The sequence below is a fragment of the Cavia porcellus genome, unplaced genomic scaffold, assembly GCF_034190915.1.
Source record: "Cavia porcellus strain 051 isolate PalLab524CR breed Dunkin Hartley unplaced genomic scaffold, mCavPor4.1 scaffold_30, whole genome shotgun sequence".
NCBI classification, from domain to species: Eukaryota; Metazoa; Chordata; class Mammalia; order Rodentia; family Caviidae; genus Cavia; species Cavia porcellus.
In genome coordinates this window covers 31,205,587-31,219,752 of record NW_026947513.1, presented here as the reverse complement: position 1 = coordinate 31,219,752, position 14,166 = coordinate 31,205,587, and the positions used below count along the sequence as shown (strand labels likewise).

At 43.0% G+C, this 14,166-nt stretch overlaps 1 long non-coding RNA gene across 1 annotated transcript; it reads left to right on the top strand.

The window, feature by feature from the left end:
- Positions 1-671: 671 nt before the first annotated feature.
- Positions 672-9,709, top strand: LOC134474055 (uncharacterized). The gene is made up of 4 exons (XR_010044636.1): positions 672-773; positions 1,288-1,366; positions 8,684-8,752; positions 9,063-9,709. It is a non-coding gene; the product is annotated as an uncharacterized LOC134474055 (long non-coding RNA).
- The last annotated feature ends 4,457 nt before the right edge of the window (positions 9,710-14,166 follow it).

Below are 14,166 nucleotides of genomic sequence, written 5' to 3'. Positions count from 1 at the left end.
TCTTCTTTATACCTCTGAGTTTTCTGATGACAACAGAATGAATGTTTTGCAAGCCCTAAAGAAACGCTTCACTGCTCTATCTCTTCACTGGCACAGATGAAGGGGGCCGAGTGGAGAGCTTTATAAGGTTCCATTGATTTTGTAGCTGAAGGAAAATGTGAAAAGCCAAGAGTCAAAGACAGGGCAGGAGGATCCCATGCATCAGAGCATTTTTGCTGAGCTACATGGCTGCTTTATACCTCTCTTTGCATTGAAATCCAAGTCACTGTCATTAGCAAAGGAGAATCCTGACCACTTACAGGAGCTAAGTGAATTTCTGTTCCATAAAGACTATGTTCTTTTTCTAAGAAAGTTAGACCCTAATACTCAAATGGAAACCACCTGAAACCTCCATCCATGGTCAGGTTGAGAGCCATGGCCACACTTTACAGAGAACCAGCCACTTCCATAGCAAGTGTCACCTCCTTTCCAAGACCAGGAGTGACCCTTGGAACCTGAGGTGGGCCTGGTGATCTTTCTGCTGAGAGCTCCGAGGAAGAATCTCCCACAGTCTGTCATTTGGATCTCATGGAGAGGAGAGGAAAATCATCCAGGGCCTCAGAGCCCTTCCTCCTCCTCTGCTGTTGTCATGGAAACATATTCAATGCATCTCAGCAAATATGGGCAGAGTAGCTGGGGAGTAAGGCAGTGTCCCTACAGGAACTACGAGAGACACAAAGATGTCTGTGACATGCTTGCTGTTGCCCTCAGAACCATGAGGCAGAGACAGAAAGGTAAGAAATCTCAAAAGCAAGATGGACAGTGGGAAGTTTATAAAAGTCATCAGATTCTGGGCTTGGGAAAATGACATATCCAGGTTTAAATCTCAACTCTGCCACCTATTAATGGTGACTTTGGTTTTATGCATTAATTCTTACAACAAACATTAATGGAAGGCCTACCATGTGCCACACAGCACTTTTAAGTGTCAAGGATAAGAGCAACCTGACGTAGAGGACCTGACCTTTGCTGCTGTCACAGGACTAACACATTGAAATGCAGCAAAACAAAGAACAAGCATGTAAATAAATACATGTAATTTCAGAGAGCTATGGGACATGAAGGAAAGAAAGAGATGGGCAAGAATAACTCTGAGTGGCGGCTTGTTAGGACAGTGACCAAGGAGGATTCTTGGAGGAGGTGACATTTGCAATGAGACCTAAGGAAGGCAGTGACAAGCTGGGGAAAGAGAAGTGTTGGTGCAAGGTGTGTTCACATGATCTAAACTTCAGTTTCCTTTGCTACTAGATGGAGATTATTTGCTTAATGAGAGTGTTGTGAAAGTTCACTTTTACAATGTATTGAAGTATTCAGCTCAAAGCACAAGGTAAGTGATCTTCTGTACTAGTAAAGTACATCAAAACACAAAGGGTGGTGCATTTAGTTGGAGCTGGGGTGAGACCAGGATTATCATTTGACCCAGGTCTTTAGAAGGATGAAGTGTTGGTAAACAGATATAGGCTTGATTTCTTGGCTTTTGGTCTCCCAAAGGGTCCCTTCCAGAAACCTGGTCATGCTTCATTAGAATAGTCCAAATGTCTGTCTCCTTTATAATATGCAAATTGTATAAAAGCAGTGCTCGCCTGTGTTTTCACATCCTACTCCAGTGCTTACATGAGAAATGTAGCATCATGAATGTGCATGTATGCATGAATGAATGGGGAGGGGCACTTCAGGTATTAGGTCTGTTTTGGAACTGGTAATAGACCAGCACAGTAAGAACTTAAGGCTCATGGGGGGAGGGGTAAAATCTGCTATTGGAAGACAAATCATACAAGATCTTGCAGACTTGATTATCTCAGTAAGCACTGACATAAAGGCCTTTGGCAATACTGTTTCTGCCGTTCTTCGATGACACATGATGAAGTGGTAAAGATAAAACCTCTTGTCTGGAAAGTGGAAATGAGGAAAGCTTATACCATGCACATCATCTGCATCACACTGCTGCAGAACTCAGGGAGTCTGTAGTTTACTGTGTACATGTAGGGAACATTTTGTATGAACAGTGTCATATAATCTCTGTAACATGCCTGTAACTAAGCATTACTATTGCTCATATTTGAAGGTGAAAAGTCTGAGGTTCAATTAGAAATGGTAAATGAAGGACCTGCCCAAAGTTAAAACAAGTAATTAGCAGAGCCCGGACTTGAATCCAGGTCTATCTAATGCCAAAGCATAGGCTCTGTATACATTTTTGGTATCATGCCAATGCTTGGATCAACACCCTACCCTCCATTCATACATTAAAATCCTAACTCCAAAGTGATGGGAGTAGGAAGTGGGGGTCTTAGGGAGATGGTTATCTCATGAGGGTAAAGACTTCATGACTGGGATTGTGTCAACTTGATAAATTCAAGAAGTATAACTAAGAGACTCAGCAGGGAACCAGGATTCTTACTTTGTAAACATCCTGAGCCTGTGGAAGAAGAGGGCGTGGAGATGCTCTGAGTGTTATACCCACCCAAGAGGTGTAGCCTGCTTACAATATAAGGAAGGAAATGAGGCTTGCTCTTTCCCTTTTTAATATTATTTTTGTGCTGTCTCTGATGCTTTGAACCCTGTGCCATGCCACCCTGCCTTGGAGCCAGTTGATTACATACTGAAACCTCCACAAACTGTGAGCTAAAAAATCCCTTTCCTTCATTAATTTTGGGCATCAGGTATTTTGTCCCAGCAACAAGAGAAAAGTAACCAAGACAGTGCTATTATAAAAAGATCTCAGACAGATAGCATGCTCCTGCCAGCATATGAAAACTCAGCCTGAGGGCACATTTGTGAAGCAGACAGTAGGCTCTGATAGGTCAGCTAGTCTGGCAGTGTCTTTCTAGCCTCCTAAACTGTGATCAGTAAATTTTTCTATTTGTAAGTTACCCAGTTCATAGTAGTTTGCTATATCAGCCAGAATGGATTAAGACAATCAAGATCTGTAAAATTACAAGTATTATTTTAGTCTTCATCTTGGAGCCAGAACCTGAGGCAAGGTTTGAGCATTCATGCTTCCATTGGGAAGTACATTCTCTGGTCAGTGAGAAAGAGAAGAAAAGCAATGAATGAGGGGCCCATGCAAAGTGAAAGTGTCCCACACTGACCACAGGTTTTTTTTCCTCTTCTTGACCACAAATTTTGATGAGCAATGAAGAGATACAGCCCCGTTCACTAGCCAGCAAGTCCTGAAATATCAGATGTCTCTTAAAGAAGAGCACTTCATGGTGGTCTCTTTAAAGATAGATCTACTCTCTAATTCCTGGAATTGTGAATGGAACTTTATGTGGAAAAAGAAGGTTTTGCAGCCATAATTAAGGATTTGAGATGAAGAGATCATCCTGGATTATCTGGGGGAGCCTTAACTCTCCTGTCAAATGTTCTTACGTGGGACACATAGGGCAGAACTGGCAGGAGAAGAGGTGACAAAGTGACCATGAGTGCAGAGACTTGATGTGGCCTCAAGGCAAGGACGGAGAGACACCAGAAAGTGGGAGGGGCAAGAACCCATGGTCTCCGAGGGCCCTTAGAGAAATCAAGGGCCCTTGACCTTGGACTTTTGGTCCCCAAAACCTTGAGAGACTGACTTTCTCTTTAAAGCCACCCAGTCTGTGGGAGTTTGCTTCAGCAGCCACAAGAAATCAAAGTCTATTGAATCCCATGGGAGTCTCCCAACCAGCACATAGACAGAAACCAAATCTCCTAGAGTATTCAGGGGAGACAAGAAGGAATTCATCTACTTTCTTCTCATCTTCTGTTTACTTATGGTCAAAAACAATTCCTCTCTTTTCTAGATGATATTTATGAGGCCTTTCTGGGAACCAAAGGGGAAGCCAGAGCTTGTACTCCAAGGTTACCTGTTTTCCCCAAGACCAGGAATGGCAAAGGACATAGAAGTGGAAGCCCATGTGGTTAGTCAGCCTTGAAGCACAGCAGTGCCTTTCTAGAGGGTCTGACTCTCTAGCAGAATACCTGTTGGCGCTGATCGGGTCTGGTGGTCGGTGGGTTCTTATAGCAGCAAAATAGAGCAAGTGGGTAAAGATTCCGGTGGTGTGACCAAAGAGGTTAAAAGGGGACCCAAAACCAACTTGATAACCGTAGTTAATCTCAATCAACCATTTGTCACAAAGGGTACAAAACACAGTCCACTGGGCATAAGATGTGCTTGTATTCAATTCTTTCTGCCCACCCCATTCTGGCATGTATTACTGTGTGGCTTTCAGCAGCTGGTCACAATGTTTTCCTCTTTGCCTTGTTCAACTCTAAAGTCTGGAAGGTTTTGTATTTTGTGTTTATCTTCTTTCATAGCTGAACATCTTACTTTTCTCCTATTGCTGAGACAAAATACCTGACACTCAAAGTTAGAGGGGAAAGTTTGTTTAGCTCACGGATTGCAGAGGTTTCAGTCCATAATTGGCTGGCTTCAAAGCAGGTTGGCACATGGCAGGTTGGAAACAGCTCATGGTGGCTAAAGACAGTAAAAGCAACAATCATGAGAAGCCAAGATAAAGCCTTCTGTCCTTTATCTTGTATGCAATATATACACCCCAGGGTGGGTGTCACATTCACACCCTTAATCCCAGCATTGGATCATGAATCAACCACAAACTCTAGGTTCAGCTACACACCCCCCACCCTGGACTCTATGACCTCATGAGGCTTTGGGGACATCCAGACACAACTATAACTATGAGAGTAGCTAGGGGACATAGTGTTGGATGATAAAATCATGCACTGGAGTGGTCTTTCTGTCCTGAAGTCTCTGCAGGAGAAAGCCCTGTCTCCTGTCTCTGTCTCCTGCTGGGAGTGATGTAGCCATGATATAATCATGAGGCCAGGGTAAGGAGAGGCCAGAAGAATCCCAAAGGCATGGGCCCAGATGCCACTGGACATAGCACAAGCACAGGAATCTGTTATGGTTTGTGTTCAGATGTCCCCCCAAAGCCTCATGTAGTCACAGGGTTTTCTCAGAGCTGGCGGAATGTAGAGCATGTGATTGACTCATAGTTCAATGCTATCCTTAAGGGTGCTGATATTAAGGGTGGGTGATTCCTGGATCAGGCCACTGATGGGGTTGGTACTGCCCTAATCCCAGGAGACTAGATACAATATAAGGAACAGAAAGAGGCTGGTCTCTCCCTTCCCTTGTTGCTTTTGCTGTCTTTTATCTCCACGAACCATTGCCTCTCTCCCATGTGTCACTCTGCCTTGGTGCTGATTATCGGCTGAAACCTCCACAAACTGTGATCTAGATAAACCTTTCCCCCTTTAACCTTGGGTGTTGAGTATTTTGTCATAACAAGAAAAGTAATGAAGACACAGCCATCCACACTTTTATTTTTTATCTTAGTTTGTTCAGATGTCCAGAAGAAAACCAGTCAGAATGTACTAGGGGTATCGTGGCTAATGACATGTGATATCTTGACTAGACCATGGGGTGCCTAGATATTTGGTCAAACATTATTCTCTGTTTCGTTGGGAGATTGTGTCTGTTTTGGGTTGAAATTTGAATTGATAGACTAAGTAAAACATTTGTTTTCCTAATGTGGGTGGGTGTTGTCCAATCAGTTGAAGAAAAAAAGCGAGATGTTCACTCTCCTCTAAGGAAGGGAGGATTATCTGGGTGCCTTCAGATAGGGACATCAGCTTTTCTCCAGCATTTGGTCTTGCTGGCATTGACACTGAAACCTACTCCAGCAGCTCTTCTATGTGTCAGGGATGAACCCTCAGCAATTTGGGTCTCTAGCTTTCCAGTTTACTCTGAAAATCTTGGCTTTGGAATTTACCAATCTCCACAACTGTAGAAACCAGTTCCTTAGAGTGTGTGTGGGGGAAGGGCATTCTATTGGATCTGTTTCTCTAGAAACTCCTAAAAAAAAACACAAAGGTCTACCTAATGGTCCTGATTCTTTTTAATTTAATCACCTTTTTATAGGTGCTTTCCCCAAATACTATCTCATTCTGAGGTCACTAGGATTAGGATTCCAACATATGCATACTGGCAGAATCCAATTTAACTCTCACAAGATTGAGCAAATAGCACTGCTTGTTTAAGACATTGTTTCTTGTGATGAAACACATAATTAATATTTACACACAGTGTAGACTGACTAAGGTCAATGATCCAAGGAAAGGTTTTGGCCATATTTGTGTATTACCATTGCTTCTACCTTCGAAGAGTTATTCGTTAGAATCTGGGCTTAGGAAAATGGGTCTCTAAGGGTGTTGGGACAATGTCTAATCGTGGGGGCACCCTCCAACCACACTTCAGCTGGTCTGTTCCCAGCTAACCCTACAGTAACACCATATGCCCTTGGTGTGAAGGTCATTCCAAATATGGAGCCCTCATCTGGCTCTGGGGTGGGGGTGAGGAGGCTCCTCAACCACGGAGAGGCAGTGCTTTTCAGCCAGTGTTGAAATTTCCTGACACGCGCCTCCCAACCAATGTCTACAGCTAATATGGGTGAATTAATGTAGTAATAACTGGATCATATTCAGCAAGCATTAACTTCTTTCTTTACATCAGATCAAGCCTCACGATGGTTTTAAAATTAACATGCTGTTCCCAGAATGGTGAATCTCTGCACTGGCAGCTGGATCTTGAACGGGTCCGGGAAGGTCTGAGGAGCAGGCTGGGCTGCCTAGTGGTGATTCATTCCTTGGAGTGGTTGGGCAGACAGGGATGTTTTTAGATCTAATTGAACCCAACAACATTTTAGAGAGTGAGAGGGAGTGATCTTTATTTCTGGACAAAGTCTAAGGCCAGTGCATACTGGGAGCACCCTTCAGTGTCCCTCATGTTCCTGGAGACCCCACCCAGACAGCCCAGCAGAAACAGGCTGGCAGCTAATCTCTCCAGACAGGCTGCTGTTCCCCACACCTTGCTAAGGGAGGCTGCGTGGTGTCACTGGAGTGAGAGACCATGAGAGAGCATATTTCCAAGACTTACAGGGCAGACTGCAGATAAACCTCAGAGGAAGTGCCTAACAGACTTACAAACGAGCGAACAGGAAAACCAGAAAGAGAGTGCACAAAGGCAGGGAGAGGGATGCTTGCCTTTTCCCTGCTTTGGCTGGTGAAGCAAGGAAGCGAGCCCAGTGTGATGAGAAAGGAAATGTGGAGAGAATGGGGGGGCTGTACCTCCGTGTGTGGAGAAAATGGGGGGCTGTACCTCCGTGTGTGCGGGTTCTCCAAGTGCCGTGTGGGACTCGTTGCTAGCAATCTGAGGTGTCCTTCTCTCGCTGCTGGGGGATGCTTTGTGAAATCATGACACAGACCGTCATCCCTCTAATCCTCTCTCCCAGGCACGCGTCATGTGAATGGACACACTCTCCAGGCCAGCCCCTCGCTGGAAACTGTGGGGCAGAGCCTCCTCTCTTCCTCTTCAATCTCTCCCACCCCTCTTCTCTAGCATTGCTCTTCCCACCTCCTCCCACTCTCTCCTCTTTATGCGCAGAGCCCAACTTTTGGGAAAAATTAATATTCTGTTCAATGGAATCATTGTTTCCTAACAGCTTTCTAATTAATCTTCCAAAGAAGCAATTCAGGACTGAATTTCATGCCTTTGCTCACAGTGGTTGTTATACGTAGACATAAGGGTCTCGCACCCGCATCCCACCCTGGGGTACCTCTCTGTATCTCTCGCCTCAGTTCGATGCCTCCTACCCCACTCCCCACGAGCTGCTTCTCAATCCACAAGCTTATAAAGTCAGCGCCTTAGCAAGCTGCTTTAGAATTCCCTCCTCTTCCCTTCTGTCCTTATCCTGTCAATCAGGATGAAAGAAATTAAGTCGGGTAAGGCTGTGCATCTTCCTGTGATCCCTCTTACAGGCCCTAGGCTGCCTGGGAACTGTGGAGTTGCCTGCTCTGGTTCGGACAGGAGGTGGTAGATACTGCAGAGTCCTGCAAAATCAGAGTGATGTCCCCAAAGCTTTAGTTTTCTAGTTCATAACTTGGGAGGCAGAAATGATCCTATGATTCTAAGTTCCAAGGGAGTCATTTACAGTGATGATGTCACTGAATCAGAGCCAGACACAGGATGAGAGTCCCAGGCCACCTTCCGTCCTCCTGGGGCGCTCTGCTTTGGCCTATGGTGGTGCCCAGCTAAGATGCTGTTCCTCTTCTGGGCTGTTTGCAGAGGCACGCGTGCTCTGTGGAAGGGAAACCTCATTGTTATGTGCTTGCCATGCTGTTGGCCCTGAGGACCCATCTTCTTAGCGAGACATATGTTTTCGTATTTACTCAGAGGTGTCATATACACCAATTCTTATTAGAAAAATAAAATTACAACTGGACTGACTTTTAAAAGTATTTTTAAAAAACATTTCTTTTTAGAGTATACTCTTTTAGAATGATTATAACTTCAAGGTCATTCTTATATCTTTCCTACTTGAGACTGTAGTGACGACAGCCCACCTTTATGTGAGCCTTCTGGGTGTCTGTATATATTGTTTGTTGTTCTTCCTGCCCTAGTCGCCCTTGCTGGGGTTTGTTCTTCCTGTTACACTAACTTTGACCTTGGAAAAACAGAGCATGATAAACATGATAGGGTTTATGACAATGTTATGAGATTGTAGGAGGTGTTCTTGAAAGCATTTTTTGAGGTTGTGTCTTTGGCTTTAAGAAGAGCATTCCCCCAGGTGATTGTACCCTCTATCCTTAGATCAGAGCATGAGGAGAGGCCTGAACCTAACCCAAATTCTGAAGACCAGACAAGCTTAGGCAAAAGCAGGTGAGTACAGCCAAATCACAATGATCAGATGCATGCACATGACATAATGTTCATTGGTTCAAGGTGCAGCGAGTTGGGGATTGTTTGTTATGCAGCATTGTAGTGCTACTATCAGATTCCTACATTGCCTTGTTTTTTTTTAAACCAACTGTGACAGCCTATTTGAAGTACATATTTCTGTCTTACACAAAAGAATATCAAGAATCTAAGATTCATTGTTTAAATTAATAATTGGTATACTCCATTATTAACAGCCAGGTCTGCCTGATTCCAAAGCCTGTTGTCTTCTACTTCCTTTATGTCATTTCAGAGTATTGGTGCCAGGTTCCTCCTAGAGACATTTAACTGGCAAAATGATACTACGATGGACAATGCATTTGTGTTCTACTTACCAAAGCAGAGAAAGGAACCAATGGATTTTCATTTGCAAGGCCAACAAGGGCCTCACTTCAAAGCTGTCAATTCTGTACAATTTATCCAACCTAATTCATCCTCCCTTTTCTCCTGTGTTCATTCTCCTCTTCCTGTTATTCAAAGGTCTAAGGTTTTGAATATGATTCCTATTTCTCTGGACTGGGAGTGCCTGTGGCGGAGGCAGAGTTTGGCTTGGCACTTTGTTTGTTGTCAGTACAATCAGCCAGAACCAGACACAGATCATTGACCTGAAGCATGACTTCTCTCTCCTGGTAGCTCCGTGGGTAGAAAAAACTCCTCTGTCTGGTGTATCATTACGTGAGAAAAAGGAACATGCAGATTAATGTGTGTCGCACGTCATCATTTGTATATCTCAGAGGCACGTACATATATGAACGTTTATATCTATGTAGGATGTCTTGGAGAAAATCCTTTTGGAATGTGATAGCAGTTGCCTTTGGCATGGGAATTTGATGGCTGACAAGGAGTAACATTGGGAAAAAACTATCTTTTCCCCGAATATTTCTTTAAAACTTTCTGTCTTGGTGGGTATGTTCATGTTGTTACTCAAAATAAACTTTTTAAAGAAAGCAATCACATCTTCTCTCCTGCCCTCTTCCATTTTTTAGGTAACTGTATTTCTTGGGTCTCCTATACCCTGACTTTTTGAAAGGAGGAGCTAGCCCAGGCAGAAGAGCCCCTTTCTGGAACATTCTCTTCCTCTCCATAGTACAGAGGTGCATCAATATTCTTAGAGCCTTCACAAACAACAGAGACAGAATTAAGAGGCCTGAACCAGATCTCATGGGTTTCTACAAGTGAAAGTGATTGTTTTCATTCATGAATCAAAGGCTGTAGAGTGAAAAACAAGACTTGATAAGCTTTTTGTTTTTCTTTGTTTATTTCTAAAGACCAAAATCATGTTCTAATTTTTCTCTGACTGGGGAAGTTACATTAGGAACATTCCAAAAGCCAAAGGCCTTAGATTTCCACCTGTGAGCCAAGGATGTTTTTCTGTTACATTCTAATCATATTATAGAGTTCATTAATTGTTTCAACAAACAGACATCATCTATGCATTTAAAAAAAAGACAGGGTAAATAAATCAACTTTCAAATCATGTCCTTCTGCAAACAGCAGCTGCACAGGAAAAGGAAGGTAGGCTGTTAGCTGGCTCTCACCAAAGTGCAGGCTCGGGCTGGCTGTGGACACGCTCAGAGCAGAGCCGTCTGCCAATGTGTCCTGCAGCCCACAGGAAAGAACCAGCGGAAAGTGAGAAGGCAGAACAATTGTGTGAACTTAGCTCCCTTTCTTACTCCCCAAACATCTGGCCCCTACATGTGTCATTTCTTTGATTCAAACCTGCGCTGGAGTTACAGAGATAGCAATGGTCTACCACGGGGGGCTGGAGAGACTACTTCATTCAAGAGCAGGGACACACACTCACTTTCAGCAGCAAAACAATGGAGTGGGTTGTTATAAGTCACATTTCTGAAACTGCCCAGTCAGTTCTCTGTCGACTCCTTTATGGAGAAAATAAAACAAAACTGGGAAGCAAAGAGATAGTGTGTTGAGCCCGTATGATTAGGGCTAAAGGAAAAACAAAGCACACCTGATCTGATGCCAGCTTGGTATTGGCTAACATAGGGAAAACCTCTGCTGTTTAACGTAATGCGTTTGTAAACACAGATGTCAGGGACGGCAAGTTTATTTTTGTAGTTCCGCATCTTACATTCCCCCAACTGATTCTTTTTCTTATCTTCTACGTCAGAACAGCCAAACAGGATTCCAGGGATACGTTTAAGGGATGCGTGCAGACGGCTTGCTTCCCTGAATTGTGTCTGTATCCATTAACAGGACAGACACTTGGTTCCACCTGTGGGTGTAGTGGCTTAATCTTCACAACTGTCATATTGTCCTGATCCTTATTTCACTTTACTAGGGTACTTGAGGCAACAATCTGCTAGGCTTATTTTCTGGCAGTTAAAAATCAGTTTGGTAGAAGGTTTGCCTGCAGGTCAGCTATTAAGTTTAAAGACTTGTCAAATTTTAACTATCTTCTTCATTTAAAAGTAATTAGAGCCACTTACATTTGGTTGGGTGCCAACGTTAAATCTTGACGACCACAGACTGCAACTTTAATCTGAAAGGGATTTCTTTCCCTTCTCTTTTCCACGTCTGTTGTGAGCACCTGCAGCAGGAGACGCAGGGGTAGGGCTCAGAGAGACAGGAAATGAAAGCGATGCTGAACCAGCACCACCAGGCGGAAGTTCAACCAAGTTAAACGCAACGCTTTACGTTTTGTCTGGAAGAAAGAGATCAACGCAAGAAACATGAAAGAGACTTGAGAGTCAGTTAATTGCAAGTTTGCTATCTTTCTCAAAAATAAAACTCACATAGGACTGAGTACAGTAGAACTGTACTGACACATACAGTTCTAAATGCTTTAAAATAATTTTTCATTCTTATCATGACTATCATTATATCCAATTACCAGTTGGAAAACTGAGGTACAAGAGAACGACTGGCATATACTGGTAGCATGTATCAGAGCTAGAATTCAAGTCTAGGTACTCTGGTTCTGTTCCTAATCTAAGCCAGCAGTCAGGCACAACCAGTAAACAACTATTGGGGACCACAAATTCACACTGGCTAATTTTGCATATTCCTCAAGGGACAAATGGAGGCTTGGGATTTCCCACTAACTCTTTGGTAATGGGCCATCCTTTCTCACCCACTATGACTAAGTTAATATGACTAAGATTAAAAAGCACTCCAGGGTGAGATCCTTCTCAGCATGGGCTCATCTCTGCCTTCTTTAGTCTCCCTAGATTATCCATTGCCTGCCCAGTCACTGACTTCTGTGTCCCCCACCTACCTTGACTCCTTCACTAGCCCCTCCTATCATTGTATACACCCAATAAATAGGCTGGTTTGGAGTGTTTTGGTCTCTGCCCATCCTGAGGCATGGATGCCCCCTTCATGTATTACAAAATTTGTCTGTTTCTTATTTCACCCTTTCACTGTGCCCCTCATTTAGGCAGTTGGGGATCTTGATCAGATCCTGGATACCTGGTGCCCAAAGAGGGGCATTCTATTTAGGCCTAAGAGGGAAAGTCCACCTGAGTGGGTAAAATTCGATGCAAGATGGTAGGAAGACTTCACAGGATGAATTTGGGAATGTCCAAATAGACAGTGGAAGGTAAAGCACTTGACATCACAGAAAGTTTCCTGTATCTGTGAAAATGGGGCAGAAGCAATCTAAAGAGCAGCAGAATTATACTCAGCTCTTGCACAAGCTGCTTAAGCAAGTGGGAATTCAAATTAGTACTAGAACCTTAATTAAAATGGCACTTAAAATTATTAAACGCAATCCTTGGTTTCTACAAGTAGGAACCTTAGATTTAGAAGATTGGAATAAAATGGGTGAGAATTTAAAAAATGCTCATTACAGGGGTAACAAGTGTGGTCAAAAACATTCCCCTGTTTGGTATTAGTAAGATCTGTATTAGAACCCTTAAATCTCATACTGTCTAAAACACCAATGCTAGAGAAAACTAGAGACGATAATAGAAATGCAAAATCAGATGGAAAGGAGAGCCAAAAATCACAGCAGGAAGAGGTATCTATACATGGGAAGGTAAATCTCCAGGTGCTCTCCTCTATAATCTGGGAAGAACTAGTGGTAGGTTCAGCAGATGGGGAAATTCCCAGTCTTTGCCCACAAGGTGAAAAGGATAAGCACTGGGCTAGACATTGTCAGTCTAAATATCACAGAGATGGGATTCCCCTGTTGGGAAATGGAAAAGGGGCTTAGCCCAGAAGCCCCCGCCCAAACCTAACAGTCACCCTAATGGAGAATCAAGCTCCCAACCAGATTTCCAATCAAAATCTCAGTCAGATTTATCCACTCCTTACAGTCCTGCAGGAACATTGCCTCCCTCACTTAAGAGACTGCGGGGAGCACAAGATGAGATCTACCAGTCACCCAAAAAGGTAAGTCCCACTGAGGGCAACAAGCCAGTTGCCAGTACCACTGGGATTTGGGGACCTCCACCTAAAATATTGTTGGATTAATTATGGGAAAAACCTCTTTACATTTAAAAGGTCTTATTGTTATACCGATTATTATTGACAATATGAAAATAAGATTCAGTTTTTGTACAAACAATGGATATTAGGGTAATTGAGAATACTGGAGAATATATTGCTCAATTGATATTATTAACAGTATCCTCATGTAGTGCTGTTTATTTTAGACAGGGCTCTCAGTTAGGATGAAGAATAGGAGAAACTTCAAAAGAAGAAATTTATTTTATTCAGAAGGTGGTAGGGGGTGACCCATGTGCTCCATTAAAATTAATGGAAAAATCTGTCAAGGCATATTAGATACAGGTGCTGATGTTTTGACAATATTGTCTCATCAGTGCAACTTCTTGGCCAGCTAAACCAGTTTCTGCATCATTGGTTGGACTTGGGTCACAAGTTTTATGAAGTGAGTCCCTCTTAACATATGATGGGCCTGGTAGTCAAACGGGTTTACTTGTTGTCTTTATAGCCTCTATTCCAGTAAACTTGTAGGGAAGACATCTATTAAAAGAATGGAAAATGAAGCTAACTATTGAATTCTCTTCCATTGCTTAAAAGGATATGAATAAAGATGGGGTATATGCAAGATAAAGAGCTGGGAAAAAATAATCAAGGAAACTCCCAGTCCTTAGATGTTAAAATTAAGTTAAACTGCACTATAATCAGGTATTACATCCCTTTTTAGTGGGGGCCATTGATGCTTCTCCTCCCAAAACAGCTTTACCCTTACAATGGAACACTGGGACTCCTGTTTGAGTAGATCAATGCCACTCAAAAAAGAGAAGCTTGTGCACCTATATGAGTTAATACAGGAACAAATTCAACTGGGTCACTTGGAACCATCAGTTAGTCCTTGGAACATACCTGTGTTTGTTATTCCTAAAAAAATCTGGCAAATGGAGATTGTTGCA